This window comes from Athene noctua, chromosome 6, assembly GCF_965140245.1.
Source record: "Athene noctua chromosome 6, bAthNoc1.hap1.1, whole genome shotgun sequence".
Lineage (NCBI taxonomy): Eukaryota > Metazoa > Chordata > Aves > Strigiformes > Strigidae > Athene > Athene noctua.
The window spans coordinates 32,094,110-32,120,225 of record NC_134042.1 but is presented as its reverse complement, the minus strand read 5'-3'; positions in this window follow the sequence as shown (position 1 = coordinate 32,120,225).

The following is a 26,116-nucleotide window of genomic DNA, read 5'->3' as shown; positions in this document are numbered from 1 at the left end:
GTTAAAACATAATTTCTAAGTCAAGACAATCTTTGGTGAGCAACATTACTAACTTGAGGCTGTTAGATGGTCTAAACTGATTGATAATCCCATTTCTGTTCTTTCTAAATGGTTTGGACAGCACAAAAGTGCTTTGGCATACTTAGGAAAGGTCAGGAGTTTAACAAATTGTAGTGTTATACTACTTTGTCACTGTTGAAGGTGACAAGACCTGGATTTATCAAGACAGCTAAGGGGGCATTAGTCTCCTATGCTGCAGTCTAATTATGGTGTGTGTGGTCTCAGTCATTTGACAGCAACAGTGCATTTTGTATAATCACCCCATCCATGTTGGTCTCTGTTTATCTATTCACCTAAGGGAATGTAATTAATGTCTGTTGCAATGTTTTGTCTTGAAGTAGACTGCAGACACTAGATAGACTTCTTTCACGAAATGTTTAAAAGCATTTATAGTATTTTTTTTTTAAAGCAAAATGGAGGGAAGAGTGTGTATTATTGGTCCCATTGGAAAGAGGTCTAGCAGGCAATGTTAGAAAGTTAAGAAATTAATAATACTGGCCATGAATACATTCAGGCTGAAAACCAGTAAATTTTTAACTGTCTCTGTAGTGAGGTTCTGAACAGTTTTCTATTAGAAAAATGATATAAAATAAGTGAATTCTTTTCAGGATGAATCTTGATTCATGTGAAAACTTGCAAGCGTCCTGAATATGTTATCCTATGTATGATCCTAACTGTGTGTATCTTTTGAGTGGGTCATTAGCAGTCAGGAATTAAAACTGCCGACTAGTACTATACTCCTGCAGTAGTTGTTTTTTTCTTTCCCTAATCACAGGCATAATTTTACATCAGCTTGGATGATCTTTATCTACATTTGATCAGAGTTAGTTACTTCATCATTCATAAATTTCTGTCAAATATTATGAAAACAAATTTCAACTTCTGTTTGGTTCATGAATGGTTTAAATATTGCTGGTGGTAACTCACTGTTTGAACTGAGAATTGTGTCACCCCAGTAATATGGTTTTGCTCCATTAATAGATGACCTCCAAACAAGAGAATTCTATTTTATGTAGCAAATATTTCTGAAGTGTACATTTCTGTAAATATTTTACACATGAAAGTGAATAAAATTTTCCAAGTATATGAAATATTCAAAGAAATGCTTGTGAAAAGTTTTTAATACTTGCTAAAATCTAGACTTCAGCTACTGTCAGATGATAGCTTTTTATGTATTTGTGGATTAACCTCCTATAACTTAATTCAGACCCGGTTTTTTGTGGTTTTTTTTTTTTTTCCTGTTGTTGCATTTCTTTTGCAATGGAATGGAAGGATTGAATTATCTTTCATGTTATATCAGACTTTTCTTTTAATTAGACTTGGAATCTATCTGGGAGATGCATAAAATTTGAAGTCGCAAGAAAAACATGAGAGAAATATTTAAATATCAGTATCTCTGTAGGTCAAGGCAAAGGAGTCTCTTTCAACAGAGGGTGTCTTTCCATATGCTTAAGTAGATGAGAAATTTGTTTAGAAATGTAATGGGAGCAATATCTGCATATTCATGTTTTACAGACAGGTAGTGAGTGAACCCTTCAGAAAAAGGTCTTCTCTTCCCTGCTGCTGAGTCATGTCTTTAAGCAGTTATATCATTTGCTTAAATTGCCTCTTCCCCTTCTTGTAGATAGGTCAGATGCCACAGGACTGTGTTGGTTAGAGAAGTTGGTAAAAATAGACTGATACTTATGCCACTGAGAATGGGTGATATCCTTTTTTCTTGAAGAAAACGTTTTAATTACCTTCCACACATACACATATTCCATCCATCAGTTTATTTTTTTTAGAAGTTGCAGTTCTCTGTTTTCTTTAACTTGTAGCCGTGTATTATTGTTTGCCCTCTGCTGATGTTGCAGACAAACTAATCCTGTCTTTTTGCTTCAAGTATTTTGCAAAATTTAAATCATAACAAGGACGTAAAAAAATACAATTGGAAGTTTTGAAAGTGGTATTTGAATCCACAGCCTTGTCTTTTTGGAGATGGAGTTTCTATCTCCAAAGTTCAACACCCATAAGGAAGAAAAGAAATTAAAGGCCAGTCTTGCTTCAGAAATTCTGCAACTAACAACTGCTACTCTGGAATTTACATTTAGGGTGTAAAACCCTCCTTGGAAAATTAAAGGCCAGATTTTATCACATGTTTTCATAGGTAGAACCCACAGATTTTAATGACTGGTTTTCTATTCATTAGCCTTCCCTTAGGAGGAGAAAAGCTGGCGTTGTTGTGACAGCTAGTGGTGGGAAAGCCCATAGTCTGGCTGGATATAAAACCATGGTAGCACACAGGGTGCAGAGATTCCTGCTAGCAGCAGATGGGGGAGGTTAACATTTGTCTCCCAGGAGTTTAATTAAAATCTGTTTTGGTTCTCAGGTAAGGAATTCCTTTAACAGTTGATCACATATTTTACAACTATCCAGGAATATAAACCCATCTAATTTGGCACTCACAATGAATAAGTAAATAAATAAATTATGTGGCTTAGGAACAGGAAGCCAAAGAGCTTAATACTGGAGTATAAATACTTCAGGTTCCTTTGAATCCAAATTAGTAGGAAACAGAAGGCTGATGTCATTTAATGGTATTTGATAGAAAACGAGCTGCAGGTCTCTGTTCAAAATCAACAGATCTCTAGACTTCCATATCCAGAGCTGCAGGTAGTACTATTCATACATGAACAGGAAATATGACCTAAGTTGCAAAAATGTTCTGACTAGACACTGAAATTCTATTTAAATTTTACAGAAAAATCTTTCTAAAATAAGGATATCAAAAACTTGTCTTGTTATTTCCCACATTGTTCATGAGTGACAGGTTTTCAGTTTTCCTAAATAATATTTTTTCTAACTTTAGCTACCTAAAATTTAGATATCTAGTCTAAGAAAATAACTTAACCTTTCCTATACTAAATACTATTCAAATTTCTCCATCCAATGGGCAAGTCACCTGATTTTATAAACAAGTAGCAATTAACTGAGATGAGCTGATTTTTGATTTTTTTTTTTCCTGTTTCCATTCACTACTTAGGGGACCTGGAGTTCTAGAATAGAAAAGGAAGCAAACTTGTAAATAGTCAAAATTAAGTGGGAGAAGTAAGAGTACAACGCTGCACAGCCTATATCTTTTGACTGAAATTCAATTTCAAGATCCTCTACCCCCAAAACATCCTTTGTTTTAGTTGTATTGTTGTGGAAATATAGTTTCCAAAGAAAGTATAGATACATTATGAAAAATAACAAAATAAGACCAGAAGTGTACATACAATAAAAACAGTTTGAACTGCACAATCAGTCAGTCTTCTTCTAGAGGGAGTTGTATACATGGCCCTGTCTAGCTAATCTAATGTGAAATCCTTATCTTCTTCACATTACAGCCTCAAGCAAAATGAGAAAGATAAATAGTCCAGACCAAGTGGTGCTTTAACTCTCCATAACAAGCTGTGTGTAATTTAAATCCCTGTTTCCTTCAATAATTATATCAATAAGGACAAAAATCAGAGCTTGGGCTGAAATATATGTTACCAAGTTGGTAATCTGCCATCCTTCACATACCCTGGTAAAAAATAAAGTTGTGAGTCAACTATTCAGAAACAGAAGATATCATCCCAGAATAACTATCTGGAGAAGGACCAACTATTATCTCATCAGAAGTTAATGCAACTATATTTAAAATTAAAAGCCAGAAACAACAACAGACGGAAGAAATGCAGTCAGCAGCAAAAAGACATTGCTGTTTAACTGTAATTTTGATTCTGTACCTCTCCCTGGGGTCCTCTTCTATCTTACACTACATCAACCAGTTGGCTCACAGACTGCTCTGCACACGGTGGAGATAAGCTGCAGATGCTGCTGTGTGTATTTGGCACACAGTGGGTCACACTGCATGGCTGTTTGGATAGCTCAGACTTAGTCTAAGAACTTCGTATCTCTCCCCCACTGCTTTGGGTTTCCCTTGACATTAGGATGCCTTCAACACCCTTCATGCTGTTTAATTTCAGCCAGAACCTCTCTGTAATATAGAGGTCTGAGAATAATTTTCTTTGCATAATTTTCTAAATTATTATAAAAGGAACACTAACATTATTATTTAGTCCTTACAAATTTGAGTTATATTAAATAAAAAGGAAAATATAATAGTTGCTGGTCTATCGTATTTTTGGGGAGAATAAAGTTTTCAGGAAAATGGTAATAACTTTTATTAGACTAACTTATAAATGAAGGAAAATCTGATTTTAGTTCATACAGATCTCACTTTCCTCAAAGTACAGAACAAGAAATACGTAGTTTCATGTTTTCCAACAACGCAGTATTACATATTTGGAGGTGAAGGGAGGGAGATTGGTAGGTTTTTTGTTTTCTAGAAAATCTGAAGTTGAAATACTTTAAATGGTATATAGATAGTGATATAGATGCATAAGATATTTTGTTGTGGTGTATTTCAAAAAAAAACCAAAAAAAGCCCACCAAAACTGCAGACTCAAACCAAATCCCTTTCAGACTTCTAGGTAGTTCTGGGAGCAATCCTTAGGCTGTAACATACCTTGAGAGCTTTTGGGTTTTTTTCCCATGTCTTTTCCAGCAAAAGTATTCAAGATCAGAACTGTCTGAAATCTTGGTTAATTTAAGAGAATGCCCAGGATTTGGGCTTTGGAACCTGTGTGAAAGCAAAGAATCTCACATAATTTCTTCCTCTTTTGAACCATAAAATTACAAGAACAGCTTATGAAATTTTGTCCTTGACATTCATCTCATTCCCTGGTTTACTTCTGACTAACACTTTATTTGGAATTACACATCTCATTTATCCATAACTGGTCATCTCTGGAAAAAAGAAAGAAAATCCTGATTATGCTAAAAGGTAAATTAAGAAACAATATGTTCACATATAACCCAATAAAAGTTACAAGTGAAACATATAATTAATTACTCTTTAACAGAGGCATTCAGAAAGAATGGCTACCACTTTCTCTTGAAACTTCAGAAAAACAAACTGCAGGCATTGGTAATGAAGGCAAAAAGATACAAGACAATAATTGGTAGAAGTCTATTGCCTGCTGAAAAAAGACTGACAAATGCACTATGAAGCGTAAAATAAAGTTTATTAAAAGGTAAAAAGATTACAGAAATAATGATCATGCAGGAATGATGATAACATCAAAGATACATTGACAGAACAGGATTCAATCCACAGTCTGATCCATGCCATGGGTGGGGAAGACTAAAATCCCAGTGCTGCTATCTGACAAGTTCTGGGTCTTGTCTACTCTTCCTGCCCACAGATTTAAGTCCACAGAGTAATTATGGCTATGAGCAAGTGTAGCTGAGGACAAAGGCATTTTTAGAGTTAATGGCAACATTTTCAAATGTCTGTCTAAAGTGTGTAAGTGAAGACTGTAGATCTCAAACAAAATAGAATCTTGAGTTTGAAAATGTTGGGTTAGAGGTTTAATAAAAGTTTAGCCTAACTATCCAAAATGGATAAGTAATTAAAAGACTCAATAATACATTGTTTCACCTGCCTTTTCCAGAATTCAAGCCTTTGTACATACTAAATTTGGAATGCAGAACTGGAATGCACACATATCTAATCACAAGGAATGTGACATTGCCACACTGTACAAGCTGGCATAGCCAACTCAAAACCCATTAGCAGAAACGTGTCTTTAATTAACATGGGAAAGGGTGTTGTCAAGCTTTCTACCTCTACTACAAACCAACACCAAAATTAAACCCATGCATGAATCTTAAAAGAAAACTGCCTGCTGTAGTTAGTATGTGGTATTAGCAAGGTTTTCATGTCTTTGTTCTTCTTTTCCAAGGGATCACTTTAAATGTGCAATGTGCTCTGATGTGTGTTTCTATACATTTTGCATAGATCTCAGCTTGGTAATGATGAATTTTCCTGGCAGATGAATACTTGGTCAGATCAGATCATGGAAATAATCTCTTTTGGACTGAGTTTTACATGGAATTGTACTGGTATGTATGCAGTGACCCCAGGTTGAAAGAATGTTTCCTTTCGAGTGGAAACTGATAGTTTCTGTTGTTTTCAGAGAAGTAGAGACATATGAAAAGGGGGTAATTTTTATTATTTTTGTTTTATCTTAAAAAAACTCAAGAGACATCACAATACTTTAGCCAGAGAGGAAAAGTGCAAGCACATTTTTAGCTTATATAATGTTTAACAAGATTAAATAAAATTGCTAGTGAAGCAGAGGGTTTTACCCTGGTCTCTTCCAGCACTAAGCTTTCTTGACTTTGCATGGCAAAGCAGTTCACAGTGACAAGAATTGTAAAGATGTAAAACATCATGTCTTCTTAAGGCACACACAATGGTGACAAGAACAACTGCATTGCCAGTTCAGGCTTCTAAAAGAAAATACATCAGCAAATACAAGCATTTACACTGAGAAGAGAGGGGGACTGAAGGTTTTGGTAGAAGATCCGTATGTGAGGTTGATCAGCACCAAGATAAGAGGAATTTTATGAACTGCCTTGAATTCAGTATGAACCAGTCAGCCTTCCTGCTTGTTCACACTTGTTTGTAGAGATATTTAATAGAAGAAATCTATAAACCTCACCCTAACATGATCAACTTGGTGAACTAAATGTAATGAATAAATTAAATCAGCTGATTTAGTCTCTTTCCATTTACTTTGCAACATGGTAAAAATGTTAATATTTATAAAAATACTTTATACTTTGAACCAATGATGGCTGTAATGCTTATTAGTAAATAAAAAATGCTGGAATTTTGCAACAAACTTGTTTTCATGTACATCCATATAATGTGAGTTTCAGAAGTGTATGATGCAATAGGAGAATAGGTTATTCATTATCAAGGTACTACTAAACAACTTTTCATCTTTATGGCCATTACATTATAAATGCCTTGTAAATAAGACTCTCACATTTTCCTTTTCTCACTCAGAGTAGCTAAATGGCCATATAGGTGAACTTGTGGATAATCAACCAGATCCCCACTGCAGACGTGCATGAATAGAACTCTGTATGTTCAAGCTTCAGATAAAAAATCCCACAAAACACAACCACAACAATACCCCAAAAACAACCAACCAACAAAAAAAAAACCCAAAAAAACAAAAAAACACACAAACAAACAAAAAAACCTGTGGAAATTTCTTATAATTTTAGATGATTTATTTTGTAACTTGTTAATGTTGATGATCCTGTTGCCTATCCTCAAATTTAGAGATAGTCAGGTATGGTAAAAAATGTTACATCAAATATACAAATGTATCATCCAGTGGAAGAACAGGTAATATAGGTAGTAAATTCTTCACTGCATCCGATGTTACTGTGGGTCTAACAAAGAAGCTAACAAGAAATATTTGCAGACAAAACAAAAATATGTTAATAACTTAATTATTGAATTTCATATTTCTCTTTGCAAATGAAAATTAGTTTATCTGCTGCTGTTTGCTCTGAGGTATTTTCTCACATGTCTTTCTATATGGAGAGCCTTTCATTTATTGTCCAGGGTGTTGGCTAGATATAAACTTTTTTTTTTTCTGTTTTCAGAATAAGTCTTTAGCTCCTGATCATTCAAAAGCTATGACCCATATTCTGAGTAGTTTTTAATAAGGATAACTCTTCTAGCAGTACAAGTATTACCATCCTCTTGGGCTGCTCTTGAGAACAAGAAGAACCTGCTATGAGACTGAGGCAGAGTACCACTGACACAGGGATAACTGTGGCTTACAGTGACACTCTGGTTTCTACCTAATTGAGGTCAGCTCACACCCTTGATACTTTTAGATAAACCAATTCCAATTTAATGAGGATATATGAGCTGAATTAACCAAAAGGATAAGAGCAAGTTAATTTTATTTCAAAAATTTATGATAATTGCTGAATTTTTATGGACACAGAGAGGTACCTGTATATGTGGATGATATTATTTCTCTGTGTTCTACAAATTTATTCCCATAGAAATAATTGAGAAGCCATAATGCTAATGTTAGACCAATTTCCCACTAATTTTACTTGCTTGAATAGATTTATGATAAGGGTCAATCTGAGGGAAAAAGGCTATCTTTTTTCACAAGCAATAAAAATGCCTTTCACTGGTATTAGCTGACTGAGAAATTGAGTTCAGGAAAAAGAATACTGAAGTATAACACCTCTACACAGTAGCAAGTTTGTGGCATAATTGGCAATCCTGAAAATGCCTTCTTAGCAATAGAAATGAGGTAAACAAATTTCTGGCCGCAGAATTATTGTACTGCTGTCTGTTATTTTGATCTTGACATGAGTCCAATGTTTTTATTAAAGATTCCTTTTTGAATCCTGCAATAAGATGCATTTCACCTTTCTCTTTCTGTTCTTTGTAAAAGAAATAGAAGATGAAAATTGGGATTTGGGAAGGCTGAAAACACCAGAAACAATAAAAAACAACCAAAGGCTACCATGAAAGGCTACTACTAAAAGTGTGGTGATTTTAAGTTTATCTCATGACCTTCTAAGGAATAATCCTTGTATGTTCAGCCCTTCATGTTGGCAATATTGTTCTCTGCCAGAATAAGTAATAACAAATACTATAGTCAAAGCTCATTTATTTCTCTCAGAAACAACACTTTATGTTATTCCCCTTAATAAAATGCCAGAAAATTATATCACATGACCAAAAAGTTACTAGTAGTTCTGTCACCTCAACTGACATCAAAGAAAATTTTTGTACAATAAACAAATTAAACAAAATTAGATGCCCACCAAAGCATTAGTAATGCTATAAAGTGTTATTTAATTTGGACTTTTTCCAACTCTGTATAATGAGGTTTGTTGCTTGTGATTAACAGGATGGTCAATTAGTCTTCTCTTTAGTGTGATTAATCCTTCTTATACATCCATACCAAATCATAAAAGATCCTTAAGATCTATTTAATTTCAGCAGATTCTTGCCTTTCCTCCTTTAAAGACATGGGAATAAAGATTAAATGCTTGCTTTTTACTCACTCTGCTGTCCTCCTTGTGTCTCTGGAGAAGCAGGAGCACAAGGTGTGGTAGTAACTGTGATTCTCTTAGGTCTTAGCTGCTAGCTTAGTAACCACTTTGGAGCTTATATCTCACCATGTATCTGCTGAATATTCTTTTCTGAGTATCCAAAGAGTTGTAGTCCTAGGTAAAAGCATATTACAGTCACAGGTGGTACTCAATTTGTGAACTCCAGAAAAAAGAACAAAATTTTCATCTTGAACTTCACCATCAGTAGACTGGTTTGAATTTTCTAAATTTATATGGTGAATATTTACTCCTCAGATAACACTGCCTTGGAGCCTATCATCATGGATAAAGCTGAATTTTGCCTCTAAGATCACCTTTGGAGAGCTTTACTGACCCAGAACCTCCCAAGGATGCATCATCACCACCACCACAACAGCAACTGTAAGGGAGGTTGGGGCATCCTGCCTTAGGCATCCTTAAACAGAATTGGTACATTTTAAAATACAGATGTTCTGTCTGGCTACTAATTTATTTTTCCTCATATAAGCTAGAAAAATTGACAAGTGGTCCCAGTGAAATAGGGGAGGGACAAAAAGAAGAAAATTTGTAGGTTGAATAAAAAGAAAGAGTTTACTAAATATAAGAGAATAGTAACAATAGTGAGTCCAAAAAGAAATGGGTAAAATGCAGCAGTGGCGACAACCGCCCCCCCCAGCAACACATGACTGGACCAGAAATGAAAAGGGCAGGCTAGTGCCAGAGTTGTTCCTCGCCCGCCTGTATCCCTGGGCATGACATTACATGGGACGAAATACTCCAATGACTGATCAGGATCCAGCCTCTAGCTGTGTTCCCTCTGGACCCAGGGAAAGTTAACTCCATCCTGGTCAAAACCAGGATACTTCTTTAAGTCATGAAAAAATTTTAATAGGGTGCAGAAGCAGCTGTTGTTGCAAGACAAAGCAGGAGACAAAATACTTTAAAGCTGTGGTAGAATTGTGCTCTTTACAGAGCAACTGGATTTGACTGCACTTTATGAAACATCTTCCTCTTCAAAGTGTTGTTGTGACCAAAATGAAACTATTAACAGAAACAGCTATGTGTCACAAAATTTCATTTAAAAAATAATAAATATCCCAAAGATCAAAAAAGAACAATGAAAATAGACATCTGAAATATTATCTGAATAGGATATTTCCCTATTTCATTTCAAAATTACTTTTAAATTTGATTTTAAGTTAGCTATTTGTCATGGTTTGAACTCAGCTGGTAGCCAATCACCACGTAGCTAGTCATTTACTTTCCCCCTGCCCCTCCCCAGTGAAATAGCGGAGAGACAAAAAAAAAAAAAAAAAAAAAAAAAAAAAAAAAAAAATTCATAGGTTGAATAAACTAAATTTAGTAATAGTAATAATAGTAGCAATAACAATAGTAAAATACAGCAGTAGCTCATTGACTGGGGACTGATACACAGCCCGCCCCAGCAGCGATCCCGACCTCAGCAGAAATCCTGCCGCGCCGACAGGGAAGCTGAAACCAAAAGCGGGCCGTGAGGGAGCACGTGTCTGCTTATATACTGATCATGACCTCACATGATATGGAATGCTCCAATGACCAGTCCGGGCCTGGCCCTCCAGCTGTGCTCCCTCTCAGCCCAAGGAAAGTTAATTCTATCCTGGCTGAAACCAGGACACAATTACACATGAGAATAAGGATAATAATAAGAAAGAATGAATTTGGCACATAAGATAATCCTTAAAGACCAGAAAATTAATGAAATAAAGGAAAAAATAGTATGGGAAAATAGAAACCAGGAAGTATGTCCTCGTGTAAATAGAAAATAACATAAACTAGTATTACAAAGGTTAAGAGCAAAATAACTCACAGTTAGTAACACATGTAAAAGGATAACATTAGAAAGAATTTTGAAACAGGTTTAAAAATGCTGTAATGAAAAGTTCTTTGGTGTTTTGTTTTAGTCTTCACAAAAATCAGTGAGATCAGATGTTTAACAGAGACTGGCAACAAAGTAAATAAAACATAAACAGGCTACATGCATTAATCTATACTTATGATTAAATTCATTCCTGAAGTCTTATGGTGGGAAAAAAAAGTTACTGTCACTGAAGAATTCCACAGATGCCTTTTCTCAGTCTGATATTATTCAATTTTGTTATTAATAGAGTAAATAGCAAATAAAATTTGCATTTTATAGTTCAGGGATTGGACTCCAAACTGTAATAAAATAATAAATGAGTCTAAAACACAGAAGAGGAAATTCGGTGGAGATGATTACAAAGGATCTACATTGAGGAAGAAATAATCAAACATCCTTACAAAAAGAGGTATCTGAAATATTGAATACACTAATGAGGAAATATTGCTTGGCATTAGCAAAAAGTAAATAGGAGTTTGAGAAAAATTATCTATTCAAAGGCAACTTTGTAAAATTAAATATATAAAACACAAATGTTCTTTTGTAACAGAGGAGCAAAAGTGGAGTAAGTCAGTCATCTACCACATATAATTATCTTTTTCTACTCAAACCAAGTTAGGCCTCAGTTATAATATAATTTCCAGCACTGGGCTCTTCACCTGAAGCAAAAATATAGAAGAATTAAAAAAAAAAAAAAAAAAAAAAAAAAAAGGAGCAGTTTAAGAATTTAGAAAACATGATATTTTAGGGGAAAAAAAAAATATTTACAGACACGTACTTAGTCCAGAAAGAAAGACATTAAGATATGATAATGTTTGAAACTGTAGCATATTATTATACAAAAGATACTAGGCAATCATTATCCATGTCTACCACAGTAGGACAAAAAAAAAATTAATCAACTTAATTTTCAGGAAGACTTATGCTGTCTATTAAGGAAGTTAGACTGTATATGAAGAAAGCTCTCACTTTCACTGTCGCTAAGTGGTGGACTAATGAAGAACTGACAAATCTTGATACTGGGATCTTTAAAAGTAGGACAGGTAAAATTTGGCCAAAAATAGCATAGAAATAGTTGATCCTGTCTCAGATAAGAGAAGTGGCATATCTGATATCATAGGATCCTTTCATTCTAATATTTCTATTATATTAAAGATAAGATGTAATATTATTACTATATTACATCTAATCTTGAGCACCGGAATGGAGCTTTATGATTTTATTAAGCAAAGAATTTTGAACAATGTTCTTGGCAGACAAATGTATGCAAGAAGAAATTTTATTTATTTATTTCCATTTCAGGAAGAAGAAAAGGAATCACAAATTATTGATTAAGGAGTAATATATTTTCTGGCATGCTAATGCAGAGAATAGGAAGCTGTACATGGTATTACTGCATTTGAAAAGCGGAGGAAACACGAAGAAGTCTCAGATAAAAGAATGAATCCATATGAATCCTTCTGAATAACCCACTAATCTTCTTTCCTTCAATGTAACCTTAAAGTGTTAAATAAAATAAGTTTAGCTTTTCTGTTTCTGTCTGGTTATTTTCTATTTCATAACTCCTACCTGCCAAGACCGAATTGTAGGAATTTGCAGTATCGAGCACTTTGTAAAAATGTGGACTCCACATGTGCAGCAGAGAAGAACAATCAGGGATTTTGCTTCCCTGACTCTTCCACATCATGGCTCTATGGTATTTTTCCAGTTATCTGTCCCCCCTCATACATAATGTCCCTTTTGATACTGTCTAGAAGGAGCTGAAAAACGATATTTGCTGCTGAGAGTTGAGGTACCCTTAATGCTTCCTTCATTGTTACTGCCAGTGGAGTTTAAGGAATTACTTTTCCAGTGATAAATCTAATTTTTTCCTGGCCCTGCATCATTGGCATGACAGAAAAACATACTTCAAGAGTACTCGGATTTCACTTCTCCACTTTCTGTATCCCTTCCCAATAGTCTGACGATGAAACTTTTTTTGGCTACTCTACACGGTGGTTGCACTTGAACTGGCAGCTAGCTGGAATTGCTCCTTGTGAGGTGTCCATCTCTTCACTGCTGCACTTTGGACTTCCTGTGAGCTGTGTGGGGTGTTACAAAATGACACATTAGAGTTTCCCAGCCACTTACGCTTGTAAATCTCCAGGCCATGTGTAAATGAATTGTGATACTCAGACTAGTGATGCTAATGCATTAGTATCACATATGAAATGTGTGACGAGACTTTTAAAAACTTAAGTAGAAGAACCCTTCAGCTCCTTAGCATGTGTATTGATAATAACTGTAATATGGGGACCACATTCATCTGTCTCATGATTAGAACAGAGGATTAGTGCTGTGATTGTTTAAATTTTGTCACTTAGTTATTTGTTTGAAGTGTGACTTGGACACTTTGTTTAACTTGTTCTCAAATTCCTTCTACTCATATTTACTAGAAACAGATTTTCTAGTTGATGCAAATGATAGGTTTCATTTGCAAAACTTTAATCAGTAAGAAACTTTTGAGTCTAGATTTTTGGTTTATTTTCATTTATTCTAAAAGGAAGGACATTTACAAAACTCTAGTTCCATATTCTGAATATATCCAAAATTAGGGATGTTTGGGTCTATGGATTTGATTTAGGTCAATTTATAATTCATCTATTATCAAAGTATCCAGAAATATCAGCTATAACATCCTGAACAGTTATGACAATTCTTTACAGTCCTCCTGATGTTAAAGGTAGCTTTTTTGATTTTTCTATAATTTCTATAATCTGCAACTGGTCTGGAGGTGAAGGTCTTGACTATATCACACAAAGGCTCAAATCACACTTACCTAATATCTTGAGATCTAGGAATAACAGAAATTATGCAATACTGTTTTCAGAAGTATCAGGCAAAGGGCCAGTGAACAGCTACAAATACAAATCAGATACAAATCCAGATACAAATATCTCGCGTATCTTTGGATTTGTTCACATCTGAATCCATTAAACACAAGCCACCAAAGGCAGTGGGACCAAACAGGTAGTACTGTGAAAACTAATTTGCACAAGTTCAAAATCAAGATTGCTATTTTTTTCACATATTGTGAAGCTCACTGTCATAAGCGCAGTGCCAAATGAACATAACTGTATTGCTTCAAAACCAGAGCTACCCTGCATGAGGTCAGTAATAAGAACTACCAGACACTGGGCTGCAGTAGAATAGCTAAAATCTGTATCTAAGATCAAAGGGGTTTTAAGTATATAAATCTATTTTAATAACTCTTGCTGAACATGTCCTGCATCAAGTGACAGGATATTGAATCAACACTCTATATAAAATATGACACATACAAGAAAAAAATTATCTGAAAGTAGAGAAAAATCATATGCATAAGATGGGCTTTTCAAAAGCATGATGTGTAGGTCTAAGATTGCCCTGAAACCAATATTAAAACATTCAATGACTTCTACAGGAGCAGATTGAGCACAATGTTGTTCACATTTGCAATTCCCCCTCATAAGTTTTTTATGTATATCTGAGAATAAAAAAACAGAATATGCTAATGACTATTAATTTACTCCAGGATTTTCTTAGATTTAACTTACAAAGTATATGAGTACATGTGGCTGCAAAATGTTTGCTGCATCCAACCTATTTGCCTGGTGCTTGGTAGTAGTGTAATTGAAATGGTGGCCAAATGGATAATGAAATCCTTTCAAATAGTTAAGGTGCTTTTTAATAAATTTCTGTTCTACTTTGTGCTGGTTTTGTCTGGGATAGAGTTAATTTTCTTCACAGTAGCTGTTATGGGGTTATGTTTTGGATTTGTGTTGAAAATAGTTGATAACGCAGAGATGTTTTAGTTCTTGCTGAGCAGTGCTGACACAGAGTTGAGGCTCTTTCTGCTTCTCACCCCACCCCACCAGCGAGGAGGCTGGGGGTGCACAAGAAGTTGGGAGGGGACACAGCTGGGACAGCTGACCCCAGCTGCCCAAAGGGATATTCCATGCCATATGACATCATGCTCAGCATATAAAGCTGGGGGGAGAATAAGGATGGAGGGGACTTTCAGAGCAAGAGTGTTTGTTTTCCCAAGTAACCATTACTCATGATGGAGCCCAGCTTTCCTGGAGATGGCTGAGGACCTGCTTGCTGATTGGAAGTGGTGAATGAATTCCTTGTTTTGCTTTGCTTATGTGTGGTTTATGCTTTACCTGTTAAACTGTCTTTATCTCAGCCCATGAATATTTTCACTGTTACTCTTCTGATTCTCTCTCCTATCCCAGCTGGGGGGAGTGAGCAAATGTCTGTGTGGTACTTAGTTGACAGCTGGGGTTAAAACAAAATCTCTACACTGTTATTAAAAATGTTTGTAGTTAATTACACGGTAAGGACATAAATGTAAATACAGCCCCTGAGATTTTATATTTCATTATGATGAAGGCAATCTGAGATTTAACAGAGCAAAATAGTACAAGATACCATTTGGATATGATGTGAGGTGACAGGGAAGTACTACCAGAAGAATCAGGATTCCTTTCAGGAAGGAGATTGATGTAAGTGGTACCTTCTGCCTCCATGGCAACAGACCTGATGTAAAAATATATTGCACATTCTATCCAAGATGCCTGCGTAATAATCTTACATTATATCAAGTTAATTAATCCCATGTGAGAATAATTTATTTTATCACATGAGAGGTAGAAATGAATTGGCAAGAGGACAAACTGTTGTACCACCAACTTATGCCTGTGGAGTATGGGTCACAAAACCAATCACATCCTGGGCAGAGAAAATTATGGTCATAAATAATAATCCATTCAATGCCCTTCACAGAGGAAATATGAAAGTCTCAGAGAATGTCAATAAACTAATTGAGTTTGAACAAAAATAGGGTGAAATTTCAACAGAAAACTGGAGACAGAATTGGACAAGATCCAATTATAAGGTTTTAATGGGAATATGAATCTGATTAACTACAGTGTAACATATTAAACACAAAGTACCAACTATAGTTGTCTTCTGAAATCTTTTGCTGATTGGGAAGTTAGAGAGCAAACAAGGAGAAATTTAATTAAAAGAATAAAAGAATCACAGATATCAAAATAAAACAAGAGAACTATTCCATCAGACTAGACTGACATTGCACCTATACTGCTATCCTGTCCCTAAATGCATAGGAGCACCCTGGTCTACAGAGGATACTTCTCTGCAAAGGCCAAAAGCACACAGAAAATGAGGTCTGTATAAGTCAATGAAAAACTGAATAGGCAAAGCATTACAAGCTCAACATGCAGTTTGGTCAATACCCTGCAACGTAATCAACTTCTACAGAGAAAATATCTAGAGCTGTGTCATCTGTAGGAGCCTCTTACAAGGAGTCTGCAAAGAATCTGCTGCTGCTGCAATCTAATATCAAAGGATTTTGGGGTCTTTTCTGTAGTTCTGCGTCATGATACAGGAATACAGCTCCTCCTAACAGAACAATTGACATGAATATTTTTACCTCAGCCATTTGTTAGTACCTCTGCATTTTCCCATAGAGGTTTTTTTTCCAAACATGGTGGTACACTAAACAAACTTTCCACTCATATGAATCCACTACACCCATATAAAAATTCAATTTTTTTTACAGTTAAATATAATATATAGAAATTTGAAAATATAGATTAAATATAGACTCATGGTCAATAGATTTAATTAATTTTAATACTATCAATATAAAATTTGCCATGTAATCATACCAATTTACCTTGTTATTCTCACAGACAGCTTTAATTAATCAAAATTCATATCCGTATAATATTGAAAGCTAGAAGACCAAGGGCATCTATGTTCAGCTGGATTTGACATTTAGTGTCTTGTTTTGGAATCAATACTGCACAAAGTATTTCAGCATTGTGCTCCCTTGTTACTATGCTGCAATTATAAAGCAAGAAAACTTTGACTGCATGTATTACTTTTACAAAATCAGGCAATATTTGTTAAAAGAAAATCTGCTGTTATTAGGAGTAGTAATGATTGTATCTTCCTCACATTTGAAATTGGATTATAATCGCATTCCTTATCTGAGAGATTACTTTTAAACTCTTGTTCAAAAATTCTGTATAGTTGCTTACCATTGTACAGATCTTGTGTTTCATTGATAGCTGAGGTAATTACTGTTTATCAGTTTGGTAAGCATTTTGAGAAAAAAGGTGTTGAATAAAGACACTATTGACATACTTATTTTGAAAGGTTATTACAGCTTCATAAAGTAATATAAATTTGAGGTGAATAGCTTTTAGGTCATCTGGTTTAGTTCAGCAACAAATAGCTCAAATGAGTTTTGCATTATTTGTATTGGGTTCCCTGGGAAATTTTTCTGCAGACATAAATTACCGTTATAGAAATTGTATCCTGATAGTCAAACTAAATTTTCCTTCACTCAATTTCATCTCACTCCCCACTCTTATGGTCTTTGGTCTAACCAAGGTACTTAATGTCTTTTTGTAAAAAAATAACCCCTTAATTATATTTTTCTTTTTTTATTCCAGAAAGACAAAAGTAACACTTGAGTCTTTCTTAGAAAAGATGAAAAATAAATAGATAAGGGGAGATAACCAATGCACCAAGGACCTCAGCAAAGGTTTTGAAAAGAGGCAGCGAACAGTCGTGAAACGCTAAGCAAAGAGAGTGCAGGTAGGCAACATCAAAAGGAAGGGATTACAGTTAAGTTTTGTTGAGTCAGTGACAGCAATATGAAAGACAAATATAATTCTTCATCTAATTTTCCTTCATCTGTGTTTCACTGATTACTAAACCTTGATCTGTATTTCCAGAAGCCAGCAATGAAAAAGTTAGAATGCAAGAGAGGAGTTATCTGACTTTTTGTATTCTCCAAACAGTGTTTAACAAGGCTACTTGCATCTAAAATAATTATCCATGCATCTTCTAATAAATTATCTTGATTTTCTAGAGAATAATCTCTCTCTCTCTTTCTCTTATCTGTCTAGTTCATCAGCGATTACTGTTTACTATTTAAAACTGTGAACTCTTTCACCGGTGCAGTAAAGATTTAGAGGTGTATGTAAGGGCTTCAGGGCTTTGTCAGTCAGACAGAGCATTATGACTGCTATTCAGAACCCTAAGTGCTTTTTCAGGTGAGATGGTTTATAAATAGAGTTTAATTATTATTGAATCATACTGTAGGAGGATCTACAACATATTGTCTTTCTGTAAAAAGTTTCAGATTTCCCTGTTTTTTTTCAGCCTCAATACAGCATTATAAACATTAATTTTTATTCCTGTCCCCATTACTGAGACCTCCTCGGGCTTTTCTGCTTGCAAGATTGTGCTCTTGTATTGAATACCTAAGTTTTGTCTTTTTTCTCTGTAAGTGTATTACACTGCATTTTTCCAGGGTGAGTTAAGTATCTTAATTCAGTCAAGTAGTCCCCTTTAGGTCATATTTTCAAAAGAGCTCAGGTCTCATATAGGCATCAATGTGAATTGTCTATATTTTTCAAAGTACTCATGGAGCCATAGTTTACAATTATCTCCTCAGTGGAACTTGAGGCTTTTTGATAATCATGTCTTAACCACAATTTTTAAATCACTCTGTTCTATACACTAGCTATTCCAAAGTATTTTCCATCTCCTAAATTTCGACTTGATATGTATATGCAACACCACAAGATTAGTCTTAAACCATGTGTTTTATTTCCCTTTTCAAATATGAAATCAGTATACTAAATAAATCTGACTCGAAACTGATTCTTTAGTCTATCTTCTTAACTTCATGCGTTAGTACTTACTCCCTACTTTTGGTTATGGTGTGGCTCATGTTCAGTCCAAGGCTAAAGCAACTTTATCCAGTGGGCTGAAAGCCCTTTTTAACTTCAGTCCATCTAATGCCAACTGCTACTACAGTTTCCTAAATATCCCATTCTTTCTGTAATGCTCATCATGTCTTAAATTAATATTTATACCAGTCACCCAAAAGGAAGCATTGAGAACTGGCAGAGACAAAACCCATTTCAGGATGCACCTGCTCCTAATGATGTTATTTTATATCAAATAAAGGAATTTGATAAGACTGGATCCAGATCCTGGCATGTTTCATTTGATTTACATAATTATTTGCACAATGTTTCTTTTTAAAAATCGGTTGCAGTTAATTATAATTTAGGAAGCAGAGGCAGTTGCTCCTAGGTTTAAAGAAATAAAGCACTTGGCTGTTAAATTTCAGTGGCTACTCACTGTGAACTTTGTGTTGATCTGTCAATATATTATTCCAGGAGCTTTTCCTTAAGCCATAGCAAAGGAATTTTATGTAACAGTGCAACAAAAAACTAACCAGCCCTGATTGAGTTTGAGTAGCAAAAGCTTGGGTTCAGATTAATTCAGCTTCAGTGAAGCCAAATATTTACTGTGATGTTACACTGCAAGAAAGCAGATCAACTTTGTGTTGTAAATGTCATTAAGTAGTTACAAGGATTGTCAGTCGCTTTCCTGAAGCTGGAATCAAAATGCCCAGTGGTCCCACAGTCAAAGGACCTAGGAGTTTTGTTCTTCCAAATCTGTGGAGCACAGAGGCCAAAAGAAGGTTGTGCTGGGGAACACACCAGGAATAAACCTGTGCTTACAGATCCAGATTCTTCAGAATTGTGTTTGGCCAAGACAGATTCTCCAAGTTACTATAAGTGGGGGAGAGAAATCCAGTGTAATTTGTCATGGTTCATCTTTTTCATTCAGTTTTTTCACTTTCAAATTAGAAAAATAATTATCCTAGCATCTTGTATAACATTGTGGCACAGTATTTATCAAGTTGTACTGCAGCTCAGGTGACTTAAGTTCCCATATTACAACATGATCATCTAAGAATCTTTGTTTTCTTGAGTTTAAGCCTTGAGCTATACCTGTATTATAAACTGTGTCCAGTTTGATTGTCTACAAACAGATTCTGTGTTATTTGAGCTGGGAAGTCAAAGACTGTCAGAAAATAAAGCAAGCCACATCCCTTCCTTGGGTACTTTTTGTAAGAGAACCTAGAATTTGTATGGCTTTCTAAACACGGATGAACTTTGACAATATGCATTTTTTCAGACAGTATCTTCAAAGGACTGAAAGTGTATCAGCTGCCACATTGTAATACCATCCTGTAAACTAGTTAAATAACATTGTAATATTTTTAGCTGAGGAAACTGAGACAGCTATAAGCAGTTTATAGGCTCATGGATTCCTATAAAAAGTCACTGACTTTAAATCACAGATAATGTGGATATTGTGCCCACGTTCTGTTTATTGGATGGGAGATCATCATGAAAGGCATGCAAGTAACATTTTTCCATCATTTACTTCTCCCTAGTTTGCTGCACATGAATCCAAACAAGGTCTCAAAATCAGAATTCCAAAGTGCACATGAAAAGCAGAAAGCATCTGACAAGTGAATTCTACTTGTGTATTTATTTGACCTTGGTAATAACTCTGGTCATCTCAGTGGCTTAAACTTCAAGGCAATAATATTATGCCTTGACTGGATATAGCTGTGGATATATAAAGGGTTAACTTAGAAATGCTTTCAATTGTGTCAGACCTTCATTGTGATGTTAATACAGCAGACAAGTATCAATACATTTCAACATACAATAATGCATTTTTATACCGAAATCATTTATTTTTCTTCTAACAGGGACAATTTCTGGCAAGACAGCCAAGAATCTGCAGAAGAATATATGCAGAGGATAACCAGTCAAGGCAATGACACTTTATTATTCTCCTCCTTCATTTAACCTAGTGTATCTGAATGCAAGATTTGTCTGTATCATTTAGCATTGCTGAAAGCCCTGGAAATTGTGTGTAGTGACTTTGAACAGAGATACCCTCTAGTGGTTACATTTTCAATACAAAATGGATATCATTTGCTCTGCAGAATGGAGTATTTACTTAAGAACTGAAGAGATGAAAAGAGCATTCTCTCCTTTCCTTTGCCTCTGTATCAGCAAAGGGAAATAACCTTGGGTTTCTCTGATCTCTGACAAGTTAATCGCATTCCTCCTTTTATCACTTCAAGTACAACACTGGGAGACTTCATAGTCTCTTGGCCCTGTTCTGGACAGATATGACAAAATTTAGTCTCCTGAAATAGATCTAAAATCACCTTTTGGCCTGTTTTCTATGAAAATATTTCTGTCTTCAATTCCTTCAATGTCAATTCAGAGTGGTCTGGATATAAATTATTGCAGAAATGTTTTCTACAGTTGGAGCAAAGGACTCACATGCAGGGCACTGGATTTTGCTCCCAGGTCTGTCACTGAATTTCACCTTTGACTAGACATTGAAACATTGCATACCTCAGTTTGAAAGAGTTGTAATAATGATTGTTTCACTTGCAGCATTTTTCCAAGCATTAATTATGTATTTGTTAAATCTGTAAAACTTGAGCAGAAAAAAAGTACAGATCCATCCTACTGCCTGTAGTATCTGTTCAGAAAGAAATGCAGTCAGGGATCTTTTTCAGGATATGCATATATCTGGAAATAGTCCTGAAAAGGCAACTTGGTCCTTTCTTATCCTGGTTGACAGAAATTATTTCAGCATTCAACAGTGCCTGAAAGGAGAAAAGTAGTAGTAATCTTCTATTTTCAACTAAGATATTAAAAAATTTATCATAAGAAAACTAATATCCACAGGTCATTGAAGTGGCTAGTGCACCCCAGTGCTCAATTCCCTGAAGGTACTGTAAGGTAGCTTGATTAAAATAATTTTTTACTTACTTCAGTGTGCTGCAAGTACTATAAACATATTCACTTAAAGAAGTCTACATGTAAAAAATGGTTAGCTTTATATCTTGTCTGTGTGTGAAAATAATGTCAAAACTCCTAATTGACAATTTTGGATAATCCAGTAATATCGTCAGGCAGAGATCAGTTGTTTGTCTATTTATAAAGCTTGAGGGGAAGAAATCAAAATATGGGGGAATAGAAGGAGACTATTTTTGTAACGAATGGAACCAAAAATATCAGGCAGGACTCTGATCACAAAAATATGATGACTCAGACTCTTGTCTGGGAAAGTAACCTAGAGCAGGTGGTGGAATAGGTAATAACAACAACAACAAAACCCCCAGTGGAACTATGCTTATTTTAAAAGTACAATAACTATTTTCTGAATTTCAGTCTTGGCCATCTTATTGATAGGTGCATGTGTTTATTAGATGTGTAACTTTATGAATTCTACATGCACTGTATGTTCCTGTTTATAGTCAAGTAAGTATAGTTGCCTACCAAACTGAGACCTGAGGAATCAAAAGTAATTAATATTAATATCATGTTTAGTGATTGTTTGATATGTGCTATTATGAGTAAAAAAACTTAGTCCTTAAACAGATAAGCTCAATTCCACTTTGAAATCTCTTTTACTATGCTGCACCTGAATAGTTCACAGACACAAGATATCAGAAAGAAGTAGAATGCTAACGATGTTGAAGTGCTGTTCTTCTTTAGCTCATACTTTTTAAAAGACCACACTATATGTGTGTGTGTGCATATACACATATATATAAAGTACACAGAAACTGTATCAGGACAGATGAGTTTGAGCTAGCAAACAAGAAAAAACTAAGTAGTAGCTGACATTGAGTTTTGCATCTGCGCTTTACCAAACTATCTTTCCTGTGCTTCTACTTGATGCTAATACTGTCTCAACGTGCACAAATGAGCAAGCCACCATAATTTAAGACTGGCATTAGGGTAAACTTTGGGTTTTTTCTTCATAGGAGGTACAAAACTGTAAGAGGTACCAAATTATAATTTTCGGTCAAGAAGGTGGTAACTCCCTGAGAGAGCTGAATGTGGTACAAGATTTAGCCACCACAGATAAATCTATTTGATGTTAGTAATTATATTGCCCTGGATAATAGAAAGTACTCTTCACTGTTTTAGAGTTGTCTGAAGGCTATTCTGCAAAATTCTGTGTTCTGTATATCTTCAGTTTTTTACAGTCTTCCATTTCATTCTTCATGTCCATGAGGTGCCTGAAGAACATCAATGAGGGTGAAAGCTATTTCCATTATAGCAGACCTGCCCTAGGTAAAATACTGCATTACAAAACCTACTTTGCACTAATTATGTGAAAAACTGCTTTGTTCTTCGTATTTTTATGAAATGTTGTACCTGACCTCTGCTTTATGAAGCAACGTGGAAGGTGAATACAGAAGAATCAGAGAATGCCATCATATGTCATCTCCATGAGCACTAAGACAACTGGCATAAGCCAGCATTGGTCCAGAAGCCATATGAGTATGTTGCTAAACTTACACTAATAAGGCCTACTGAGATGCTACAGAGTTGGCATTCAGCTTATACTCTTTCAACACATGAATCAAGCATTTTCTGCAAATGGCTTGAAAGTCTCCAAACAGATAAATCTAACCATTAAAATAATTTTATTAGAGGAAAATGTGAAATTGAGACTCCAGGCAGAGGTTCTGGCATAGGAAAGACAGGCTGTAGCTCTTTCTACAGACTGGTTTTAGGGAAGTTCCCACAGAAACCCTCACTTTACTTTGGCAAACTCTTCTCAGCTGCATTGTATCTATAGGACTCAGATCTTTCCTCCTCCTAATCCAACTCTAACCTTTTGGCTGGGAAAATATTGGCTCAACCTTCAGTTAGGTTTACATTAAGGTTTAAGGCTTGGGTTGAGAGAGAGAAAGCCAAGAGCTCCACTGGACTGTACTGTCCATGAAAGGGGCTGCTAAAGGACATTTTACTTCACAGCTGACCCATTCCTTTGACATTCACATACCAGCTCTGATCCAGCTGGAGCTCTAGCCTTCTTATTGTTCTCAGCTGTAACACTACTTCTAACCTGAACTCTAACCCTAGAGGTAAAGGTTTAGCAATTTTTATTGTTTATCTCTGCTTTTCTCCACTTGTACATTGTGTGAGGGAGAGGGTGAATGGGGAGGATCGATTGCACTGTGACTTGGTGACAGATGTCTCTCCGCATGCACCACAAGTGAAGCCAAGGTCTGTCATTCAGCATTTGGGATCCTGTTGCAGGTGTTTAACACTTGGATGTTTGACTGAATAGTTTGCAGGTAGATAAGCCTGTTATAGGAACTCAGGTGTCCAGGGCCCTTGAATTCACTTTCTGGTTGGACAACATAATTCAGTTCAGATAGGCCGCCTGAATTACCTTCTGAAACCACTGCTGGCATCCCTGACATTGAAAACAATGCTTTAGATTCAGAAGAGATGAAATATTCCCAGTTTCATTATGTACTCCCAGCTACGCAGTTACTAACAAGTTCTTTAATAGATTAAGACCTTAACTCTGTCGGGTATTATTTTGAGCTACATTTCTTCCTTTTTTTTTTTTTTTTTTGGATGTAAGAGCACATTTCTCTTTAATCAAAATTATTCTAAATTTCTGAAAAAAAATATTCCTTGCTAAAAGTTAATATGCTTTTATACCAGCTTTTTAAATGCGATTCATTTAACAATTGTGGTATTAAAGCTCTGACTGGGTAGTTTAGTGTTGTTATTACATAGGAAACATGCTCATTTTATTACTGAGATGTGCCTGGAAAACAAAACAAAACAAAACAAAACAAACCCCTTTGTAATTAATTGCACCGTTTAGAAGTCTACATTAATAAAAATCAATATGTAAATTATTAAGCCCATAGAAAAAACAATTAGTGACACTTTCAGGTGATGTTTAAATAGACTGAAATGCAAGAATAATGCATTTTGTCTGAAAGATACAGCAGATACCTCGTCCCTTATGACATAGGAAAGACCTTCAGAACTTAATGTGGCTAGCTCACAATTTGACTTATGAGGTGATAGAGAAAACTACTTCATAAATTTTAGTCATTGTAGTTGTTCACCATGTATCCTTCAATGTTTCATCAAAATAATCCATTTTTCCAGGGTTATTATGAAGCTTCTTTTATTCCCAGAAAAAAAAAAAAAAAGAGTTTTAGGAAACTTTTCAGTTCTTTTAATTTCTCTTTTTCCCCACTTGTCATCATGAAAGTGTCACTAGAAGACATTAATATGATAATAGTACAGGAAATACCAGAAACATAATTAGTACCTAACATGTCTATTAAGAAGGAATTCAGAATTGCTAATTATTCCCAATCAAAATCTTTGTTAAAATTAATCTCCTAATTTTCCTACTGTCTTGAAAATTTCAGGTCTACCCACCCAATCTCTCTCCTTTCTATTCTGTAATGGAAATAAACTGTTGAATGTATATGGATGATTTCATTTATTGTTGATTCAGAGTAAGAATCTCGTACACTTAATCTGTGAGTAGTCCCAGAAGTCAAAATATGAGGAGTTAAGGTATAGCAAAGATTTCCAAAGAAACATAATCCTGAAATACATTGGCCTTGATTCTTATTTACATAAAGGCCCCTTTATACATTCTGGCAGCAGAAAGGAACCCTGAAGTGTATTTAAATAAAATTTATGCCCACTCTAAGATTTTTTTATGCTGCCAGAAATGTGTAAATGAAACTCAGGTCCATTATGTTGGAGGTTTGGGTTCTTTTTCTTTCGACTGTTACACTTTATATATGAAAAAGCATTTCTTTATATCTTTGTAACGCCTAGCCTATCCTGTCCAAAGACATTAATCAATGCCAACAACACAAATCTAGGGTTTAAAAGGAAAATAATTTTTGGATTTAGAATGGGGAAGAAAAGTTAGGATTATTCTGGTTTAAATATCATAAAATATTTATTCATATTTATTTATTAATAAAAAGTGCATTTTATTAAATTCATTCAGTTAAAATGCCTTGCTTGGTTTTTCTTTTAGTATGCTAAATATCAGAAAGATCGGTTTCGGAGCAGATTGCAAAAGAGGTTGACTAAAAGATGGCTTGCGAAAAACCAAACTTGTGGCTATTCTTAACTGTAGAGCAGTTATATCTGTCTCACAATGAAAAATGAAAAATTGAATGAGTCATGTTAAGTAATGTGTAGGGTGGGTGTTCATTTCTCTTGAAGAAAAAGTGTTATGGAGGCAAATTTTTAAGGACTCTCTTAGATTTGCTCTGATAGGACACGCTTGAAACTATGTCAAAGGGAGACATCCAGTGAATTGCTTTCAAACAGTAGTACCTCTGCCCTTTAGAGCTAATTGAAGACAAATGATGACATTTCTTTTGATTATAGCCCAGTTCCCGGG